The sequence below is a fragment of the Schistocerca nitens genome, chromosome 8 (genome assembly GCF_023898315.1).
Source record: "Schistocerca nitens isolate TAMUIC-IGC-003100 chromosome 8, iqSchNite1.1, whole genome shotgun sequence".
Taxonomy (NCBI): Eukaryota; Metazoa; Arthropoda; class Insecta; order Orthoptera; family Acrididae; genus Schistocerca; species Schistocerca nitens.
In genome coordinates this window covers 285,935,297-285,945,421 of record NC_064621.1, presented here as the reverse complement: position 1 = coordinate 285,945,421, position 10,125 = coordinate 285,935,297, and the positions used below count along the sequence as shown (strand labels likewise).

The 10,125-nt window shown below is 47.4% G+C and overlaps 1 pseudogene; it reads right to left on the bottom strand.

Moving 5' to 3' along the window:
- Positions 1 to 4,379: 4,379 nt before the first annotated feature.
- On the bottom strand, positions 4,380 to 4,497 carry LOC126200070 (5S ribosomal RNA; annotated as a pseudogene).
- Positions 4,498 to 10,125: the final 5,628 nt, after the last annotated feature.

Sequence of the window (10,125 nt, the reverse complement as noted above, 5' to 3'; positions counted from 1 at the left end):
TACATAGCTGACGGCTGTTATTGTGAACTATGTTTACTAATAAACCACGTAATTTGAAAAAATGTTTTAATTTTTTACTTGATACGTGGAACAGCACCATCGGCAGAGGTGAACTCCGGGGCCAATCTCATAGAACGGACAGTAGTCGATATACATAGTATGGATCTGCGGCGTAATTTGGTTCTTTCTTTCGGGGGGGGGGCTCAGAATTTGTTCATAGGCTTCATGTGATAGGTAATGCCATAACACGAAGTTTCAAATCGGCGCATAGTTCAAGAAAAGGCGAAAGGTTCATTACAGAAAGAATGACCTAATTTGATATTAAGCCATTTCTCTGCAGATTCTGTCTTGCAGAAGTGCCTGGATTTTGCAGCTGGTAAGGGCATTACCCACAGATGGCAATGTTCTGGATTCGAGTTCCAGTCCGACATACAGTTTTAATCTGGCCAGAAGTTGCTACCCGTTACATCGTTACGACGTAGTACTTTCAATGTGTAGATTTACGATTCACACCTTCTTCATAGCAGAAGCTGTTCTGTTAGTGAAACCGCGTTCTTTGAGAAGGTATGGTTAAAATGTGTAAAAGAATTTATGTTTGTCAGACATTGGATCTCCTCAGTTATTACTGAAATCAGTAGTAATAAATTAGAGCGCGTTGGAATACAGTACAAACGTAGATCCTATTAATGGCCGAAGAGCAATTTGTGTGAGATGGTGCTAACTTTATACTAGCGTTTGATGTATTATGATGCAGCCTTTACCGTACTACGTCTGATTATTAAAACAATTTTGTGTAAGCTTTCCCGGCGTATTCCAGTGATGCAATCATAGCGGGTGACAAGCTCGTTGGTTTTCTCGTTTTGCCGCAACGTTTCAATGAGTTTCGTACCCACCATGCGGATGATCATATGAAATGATTTTATGAATTTTGTGTAAGTCTTACATTGCGTAGGTTGTAATTTCAGGCAACAGATCATAATAACGTATACACGTAACATACAACAAATACAATTCTCTTTGATTATTGAAAAATTGCGTTTAAACAAATATGGCACTAACGTCACACAAACAGCCCAAGTTATGATGTAGGATCTCTTCGGGGAAATGTGTGGGCAAGTCCATCATTTTGAAGTCGCGTTTTCTTAAGCGAGCTTAGGGGTGATAATAATGAGAACGTGCTTAGTTTCGATTATATAACTGATGGCGGTATATACACTCCCGGAAATGGAAAAAAGAACACATTGACACCGGTGTGTCAGACCCACCATACTTGCTCCGGACACTGCGAGAGGGCTGTACAAGCAATGATCACACGCACGGCACAGCGGACACACCAGGAACCGCGGTGTTGGCCGTCGAATGGCGCTAGCTGCGCAGCATTTGTGCACCGCCGCCGTCAGTGTCAGCCAGTTTGCCGTGGCATACGGAGCTCCATCGCAGTCTTTAACACTGGTAGCATGCCGCGACAGCGTGGACGTGAACCGTATGTGCAGTTGACGGACTTTGAGCGAGGGCGTATAGTGGGCATGCGGGAGGCCGGGTGGACGTACCGCCGAATTGCTCAACACGTGGGGCGTGAGGTCTCCACAGTATATCGATGTTGTCGCCAGTGGTCGGCGGAAGGTGCACGTGCCCGTCGACCTGGGACCGGACCGCAGCGACGCACGGATGCACGCCAAGACCGTAGGATCCTACGCAGCGCCGTAGGGGACCGCACCGCCACTTCCCAGCAAATTAGGGACACTGTTGCTCCTGGGGTATCGGCGAGGACCATTCGCAACCGTCTCCATGAAGCTGGGCTACGGTCCCGCACACCGTTAGGCCGTCTTCCGCTCACGCCCCAACATCGTGCAGCCCGCCTCCAGTGGTGTCGCGACAGGCGTGAATGGAGGGACGAATGGAGACGTGTCGTCTTCAGCGATGAGAGTCGCTTCTGCCGTGGTGCCAATGATGGTCGTATGCGTGTTTGGCGCCGTGCAGGTGAGCGCCACAATCAGGACTGCATACGACCGAGGCACACAGGGCCAACACCCGGCATCATGGTGTGGGGAGCGATCTCCTACACTGGCCGTACACCACTGGTGATCGTCGAGGGGACACTGAATAGTGCACGGTACATCCAAACCGTCATCGAACCCATCGTTCTACCATTCCTAGACCTGCAAGGGAACTTGCTGTTCCAACAGGACAATGCACGTCCGCATGTATCCCGTGCCACCCAACGTGCTCTAGAAGGTGTAAGTCAACTACCCTGGCCAGCAAGATCTCCGGATCTGTCCCCCATTGAGCGTGTTTGGGACTGGATGAAGCGTCGTCTCACGCGGTCTGCACGTCCAGCACGAACGCTGGTCCAACTGAGGCGCCAGGTGGAAATGGCATGGCAAGCCGTTCCACAGGACAACATCCAGCATCTCTACGATCGTCTCCATGGGAGAATAGCAGCCTGCATTGCTGCGAAAGGTGGATATACACTGTACTAGTGCCGACATTGTGCATGCTCTGTTGCCTGTGTCTATGTGCCTGTGGTTCTGTCAGTGTGATCATGTGATGTATCTGACCCCAGGAATGTGTCAATAAAGTTTCCCCTTCCTGGGACAATGAATTCACGGTGTTCTTATTTCAATTTCCAGGAGTGTATATATGTCTATAACCCGCCAACCAACGATGTGTGGTGGAGGGTAGTTCATGTATCACTGTCTCCCCTTTCCTGTTCGTCTCAAATCGTCATCAGGAAGTGTGATTATTGTTAGTCTGCGTGTGAGCTCGATCCTCTCTCATTTTTTCTTCGTGTCGCCAAACGTGTTCTTTATTTGGTTTCCTAAAAACGAAAACGAGAGCGATTCAAAAATTGGACATGGGACGGTAGAAAGGCTCGAACCCGAGCCAAAGGCTGAGCAGTCTCGTGCTCTATCATCTGTACTGTAACAACAGCTGACACAAATTGTATGTGGCGGGCCGCCTGAACCTGCGCGCGCAACGGCCTGACTCGCTAACTTCAGTGCTAATTAATTCGGAAACGTCGCAACATATCTTTTTTGTTTCTTAACAGTTACTTCTCTGCACATCCTACCCCGCAGCACCCTTACAAGCTTTTCTAACTGTTTCTGACCACCCTGTGTATACGTGAGAAGCGATGATCCTGTAACACTCCCTTGGGGTACGCGCGTAATTAATTTTATCCCTGAAGGTTTCTCCCCGTTAAGAATGAAGTGCAGTGTTCGTTTAATAGGAAGTCTTCAGTCTAATCATACAAGTGACCTGATATTCCGTACGCTTGTATTTTATTCATAAGGCTGCGGTAGGGAATTGTAACGAAGCCCTTTTGGAAGTAAAGGAACACAACAACCTAGGTACCAGTAGCCTCTTCTTTCTGGGCCTCGTGGATGAACAGAGCGAGCAGGGTCTTGTGCGATGAGTGATCACGGAATCCATGTCGATTCGTACAGAGGAGATTTTTGGACTTCCAGAAATGTAACTATACGCGAATTAAAGCATGTTCCGGACCGGACAACAGACCGACGTCAGTGATATAGGCCTATAGTTTTGAGCGCCTACTCACTGACCCTCCTTTTAAAACGGGAATGAAAAAAAATGGTTCAAATGGCTCTGAGCACTACGGAACTTAACATCTGAGATCATCAGTCCCCTAAAACTTAGAACTACTTAAACCTAACTAACCTAAGGACATCACACACATCCATACCCGAGGCAGGATTCGAACCTGCGACCGTAGCAGTCGCGCGGTTCCGGACTGAAGCGCCTAGAACCGCTCGGCCACCACGGCCGGCAAACGGGAATGAGCTGTGCTTTTTTCGAATCATAGAAACGGTTTGCTCCTCCAGAGCGAACAAGTTGCGGAGTCTCTAACACCTATCCTGCGAAGGTAATTGGGTTAATTTTTAATTGTAGGTAGGAAGCCCATCCTTTTGGTGGGACTGTCAACCGCATGCCCAATCCGTAAGCTACGATCTCCTGTGGAAAACGAGATACAAATTGTACTGATGGTGGCCTCTCTGTAGTCGTGTTTTTCCCCAGTTTTCCTTTCTTGCCGTATACGCCCAGACTTTAAACTCATGAGTGTGTTCGGCTCCACTGAAGGTGATACGTGAGCGCTCGATCCGATTGAGGCCCTCTAGTGCGATGACATAGTAAGAAACTAAACTAAAAATAAACTCCTCCCGAACAGGCCATGAAGGCCCAACGGGACCGACCGGCCGCCGTGTCATCCTCAGCCCACAGGCGTCACTGGATGCGGACATGGAGGGGCATGCGGTCAGCTCACCGCTCTCACGGCCGTACGTCAGTTTCCGAGACCGGAGCCGCTACTTCTCAATCAAGAAGCTCCTCAGTTTGCTCACAAGGGCTGAGTGCATCCCGCTTGCCAACAGCGCTCGGCAAACCGGATGGTCACCCATCCGAGTGCTAGCCCAGCCCGACAGCGCTTAACTTCGGTGATCGGACGCGAACCGGTGTTACCACTGCGGCAAGGCCGTTGGCTGACATCGTAAGAAAGTTAAACTTATTTCCATATCGCTGTATGTCAACTACTTTCTGCATTATGTTCCTAAGATGAAGAAGAATCTTTCAACGACTACCAAAGGAGAAAACTGTCGAAAGATCTCTCACAAAAACTGAAGAAATTTTGGGCGTATGTAAAGGCTGATACTCGTGGTCGGGAAAGGAACTGACACGGAAAGTAGCAAAGCGAAGAGCAGAAATTCTTGACTCTGTTTTCAATAGTATCTTTACAAAGGATAATCTAGAAGGATTGCCGCAATTTTTAATTGTCGCGCCACTGAAATGACGAGAGAAATACATATTATCGTTAACGGTGTTGAGAAACAGTTGAAAACATTTAAATTGAACAAAGCTTTGGGGCTCGATAAAATCATTATGAGGTGCAGACTTTGTGGCCCACTTAACCCTGTCTTAACGATAATATACCGTGTATCCCTCGAACAAAAAACCCATGCAGAGCGTTTAGAAGAAAGCACACCTGTTTACAAGAAGGGTAGCAGAAGTGATCTACAAAACCACCGCCCAGTATCCCTGACATCCAGTTCTTATAAAATATTCTGAACTCAAATATAATGAGGTATCATGAACACAATTACCTGCAAGCCACCCAGCACGTATTTCGAAAACAACCCAACTTGCTCTAGTATCACATGGCTTTCTGAAAGCCGTGGATTAAGGGAGTCAGATAGATGCAGAAATTCTTGATTTCGGAAAAGCATATGGCTCAGTACCGCACCTACGCTTATTTTCGAAAGTACAATAGTATTAAACAAAATTTGTGACTATACTGAGTATTTAGTGGTAGGAGAATGCGGCAACTTGTCTTGGATGGTGAATCTTCGACAGATGTAGTCGTAGAACATGGTACACCCCAGGAAAGTGTAATGGGGCACTTTCCTGTTCATGGTACTCCGTATTAACAAAAAATGATTCAAATGGCTCTGAGCACTATGGGACTTAACAACTGTGGTCATCAGTCCCCTAGAACTTAGAACTACTTAAACCTAACTAACCTAAGGACATCACACACATCCATGCCCGAGGCAGGATTCGAACCTGCGACCGTAGCAGTCGCGCGGTTCCGGACTGAGCGCCTAGAACCGCTAGAGCACCGCGGCCGGCCCTTATTAACAATCTTGCAGTCAATATTAATTAATACTAACTTCAGACTTTTCGGATATGATGCGTTTATCTACAGTGTTCATTCCCATTAACTTGAGAAGCTGTCAAAAGCTTAATACACTACTGGCCATTAAAACTGCTACACCATGAAGATAACGAGTTACAGACGCGAAATTTAACTGACAGGAAGAAGATGCTGTGATATGCAAATGATCAGCTTTTCAGAGCATTCACACAAGGTTGGCGCCGGTGGCGACACCTACAACGTGCTGACATGAGGAAAGTTTCCAACCGATTTCTCATACACAAACAGCAGTTGACCGGCGTTGCCTGGTGAAACGTTGTTGTGATGCCTCGTGTAAGGAGGAGAAATGCGCACCATCACGTTTCCGACTTTGATAAACGTCGGATTGTAGCCCATCGCGATTGCGGTTTATCGTATTGCGACATTGCCGCTCGCGTTGGTCGAGATCCAATGACTGTTAGCAGAATATGGAATCGGTGGGTTCAGGAGGGTAATACGGAACGCCGTGCCGGATCCCAACGGCCTCGTATCACTAGCAGTCGAGATGACAGGTATCTTATCCGCATGGCTGTAACGGATCGTGCAGCCACGTCTCGATCCCCGAGTCAACAGATGGGGACGTTTGCAAGACAACAACCATCTGCACGAACAGTTCAACGACGTTCGCAGCAGCATGGACTATCAGCTCGGAGACCATGGCTACGGTTACCCTTGACGCTGCATCACATACAGGAGCGCCTACGATGGTGTACTCAACGACGAACCTGTGTTCACGAATGGCAAAACATTTTTTTCTGATGAATCCAGGTTCTGTTTACAGCATCATGATGGTCGCATCCGTGTTTGGCGACATCGCGGTGAACGCACATTGGAAGCGTGTATTCGTCATCGCCATACTGGAGTATCACCGGGCGTGATGGTATGGGGTGCCATTGGTTATACGTCTCACACACCTCTTGTTGGCATTGACGGCACTTTGAACAGTGCACGTTACGTTTCAGATGTGTTACGACCCGAGGCTCTACCCTTCATTCGATCCCTGCGAAACCCTACATTTCAGTAGGATAATGCACGACCATATGTTGCAGGTCCTGTACGGGCCTTTGTGGATACAGAAAATGTTCGACTGCTGCCCTAGCCAGCACATTCTCCAGATCTCTCACCAACTGAAAACGTCTGGTCAATGGTGGCCGAGCAACTGGCTCGTCACAATACGCCAGTAACTACTCTTGATGATGAACTGTGGTATCGTGTTGAAGCTGCATGGGCAGCTGTACCTATACTCGCCATCCAAGCTCTGTTTGACTCAATGGCTAGGCGTATCAAGGCCGTTATTACGGCCAGAGGTGGTTGTTCTGGATACTGATTTCTCAGGATCTATTCACCCAAATTGCGTGAAAATGTAATCACATGTCAATTCTAGTGTAATACATTTGTCCAATGAATACCCGTTTATCTGCATTTCTTCTTGGTATAGCAATTTTAATGGCTAGTAGTGCAACAACCTTTAGCAGCGCGAACAGCTGCGAGATGTGCAGGAAGAGAGCCACCGACGTTCTGGGAGGCGCCGACAGGGATTTGGAGTCATGCCGACCCCAGTTGTTGAGGATCTATGACGAGAAGAGCCCGATCGAAGAGGCCCCACAGATTCGCGATTGGTTGTAAATGTTTCAGATGGCTCTGAGCACTATGGAACTTAACTTCTGAGGTCATCATCCCCTAGAACGTAGAACTACTTAAACTTAATTAACCTAAGGACATCACACACATCCTTCCCCTACGCAGGATTCGAACCTGCGACCGAAACGCCTAGAACCGATTGGCCACTCCGGCCGACTTAGTTTTAAATCCGGGGACTTTGGTGACCAGAGGAGTTCAGTAAATCCATCCTGATGCTCTTCGAACAACGCACATACACTGCGCGCTGTGCAACACGTTGCATTTTCCTGCTGGAAAAAAATATGCCATCGTGCCGAGGAAAAACAAACTGCTTGTGAGGGTGGACATGGTCCCCCAAGGGCAGGTGCATACTTGTGTCGATCCGTTGTGTCTTCGAGAATGACGATATCACCCAGTGAATACCACGGAAACGTTTCCTTGACCACGGCCGTCCCTACTCCTGCCTGGACACTTCCAACCATTGTTGTAGAGTGTTTTATTCCTGTCAAATGTAGCATAAATCGTGATTCATCCGGAAAGGTCACCCGTCGCCACCCAGTGGACGTCCAACTGCGGTACTGTCGCTGAAATTCCAGTCTTCGTCGGCGAGGGACAACTGTCAGCATGAACCGGGTGCCTGCTGCGTAGGCCTATACAGAGCAACGTTCGCTGGCGGTCGATGGTGAGACGCTGTTTGTAGCACCTTGGTTCATCTAGGCGGTCAGATGCTCGATAGTGCCGTGTCTATTCACCCATAGTCATCTCTCTCGCCGTCGTTCACCCCTTGTCATCTATGGCCCGTGTTGCACCAAAGTTGCCTCGACGTCGGTTTTGAATAGCGTCATTTTGCTATGAACGGTATATTTTAACCACGGCGGCACGCCGACTTTACAAACTTAGCCATTTTGGAAATGCTTCCACCCTTGGCCCGAAACCAATGATTATGCCCTTTTGGACGTAAGATAAATCGCTCTGTTTCCTTATTACGACAACGACTGCACTGTTCTCCGCATCTCCCCAACACGCTTTATATACCCTCCACCGCTACTGCTGCCACCGGCCATTGACATCGAACATAGGCGGTGGTCACATTAATGTGACTGGACCGTGCATAACGAAGTACTGTCTGAAAGAGCTTCAGAAATATCCAATTAGATCTTGATAAGATGGCAATCTGCTGCTAAGATTGGCTATTTACCTTAAAAGCACAGAAATGTAAAATTGTGTCCTCCACGTAGCGAAAAAACGTAGTATCCTATGACTACAGTAGCAATGATTGTCAATTACAGTGAATCAACGTATACAAACACCTGGCTATAACAATCTGTAGGGATGTGAAATGGAATGACCACGTTGGCTCAATCTTAAGTAAGGCTGGTGGCAGACTTCGGTTAGTTGACAGGATACTGGGAAAATGTCGTCAGTCTACAAAGGAGACTGTTCACAAATAACTTGGCGCCCGTCTCGGAATATTGCTCAAGTGCGTGAGGGTCATACCAAACAGCTACATATCGCTCGCGTAAAGACCATGAAAACAGAAGTATACTAATTATAGTACTACAGAGACATTCAAGCACACATTTTTCTCACATTCCATATGCTACTGGAACGCGACGAAACACTGGCGTGTTGTACGATACTAATTACACTCTTCCATGTACTTCATTATGATTTGCATAGTACGTATTTAACGGCAGATGCAGATATAGACGCCGTGAACACTGACGTGTTGTGAGGTAGGGAGTACGGCTGTTCTGCTCGGACACCAGGACAAAAGAAGAAGCCATCAGATGTATTTGCAGTTGCGAATATGAACCACCTCCGGATGTATAATGGAATGACGACAAAGAAAATTTGTGTCAGCCTGACTGGAAGCCGGATTTCCCACTTTACGCAAGACGTTGGCTTAACTGCTTCGGCTATCCGACCACAACTCAAGGCTAGACCCAAACTTCCATTTGTCGTCCTCCATGTGTCGTACCTGTACTCGCACATTCCAGTAATGTTATTCCCGTACAGTGGTGGCATTTGATTTGTACGTCGCATGCATGTCCACTTCTTCACAACACAGGCACTGCAATTTCGAATTTATAGGCCGATAACGGCTCTGAGACTTACAAATAAAATCTCTCGCCTATACGTGAATAACATTAATGGAATGTACGAGTACACATGGACGGCGACATACGGAAGTTTGGGTCTGGCCATGAATCATGCTTGGGTAGCCGAATGGTGAAGGCTACCTCTCGCGTAAAGCGGGAATCCAGGTTCTAGTCCTGGTCTGGCACAAATTTACGTTGTCGTTCAATTACATAGCTGGAGGTGGTACATATATCTCTCACAGCAGCTGTAGTCCCCGTAGTATCAGAAGGATTATTGCATCATACTTCTTCACAACATAGGCACTGCAATTTCGTATTCGTAAATAAGAAGCTGTCCACATACATTCATCAGTTATTTTCCACCGATCAGTGAATATTTTCGTCGCATCTGGGCGCTGTGTACGCTTAGTTACTGTAAATGCAAGGGGTATTCGGAAAGTAAGTTCCGATCGGCCGCGAAATGTAAACCACTGTGAAAATCGAAAATGTTTTGTTTCTAACAGTTAGCTACAACTTCCAAATACTTATCTACTTAGTCGGCGCTCCGACTTAGACATTTTTCGTAGCGTTGTACCAACTTTCCGATAATCTCATAGAAGGCTGCCGCCAGTGCTTCCCGCCGATTCTCTGCACTGGTCTACAACTCGCTATCTGTGCCAAAATGTTGTCTCCATAGCCAACGGTTCATGTGAGCGTAGA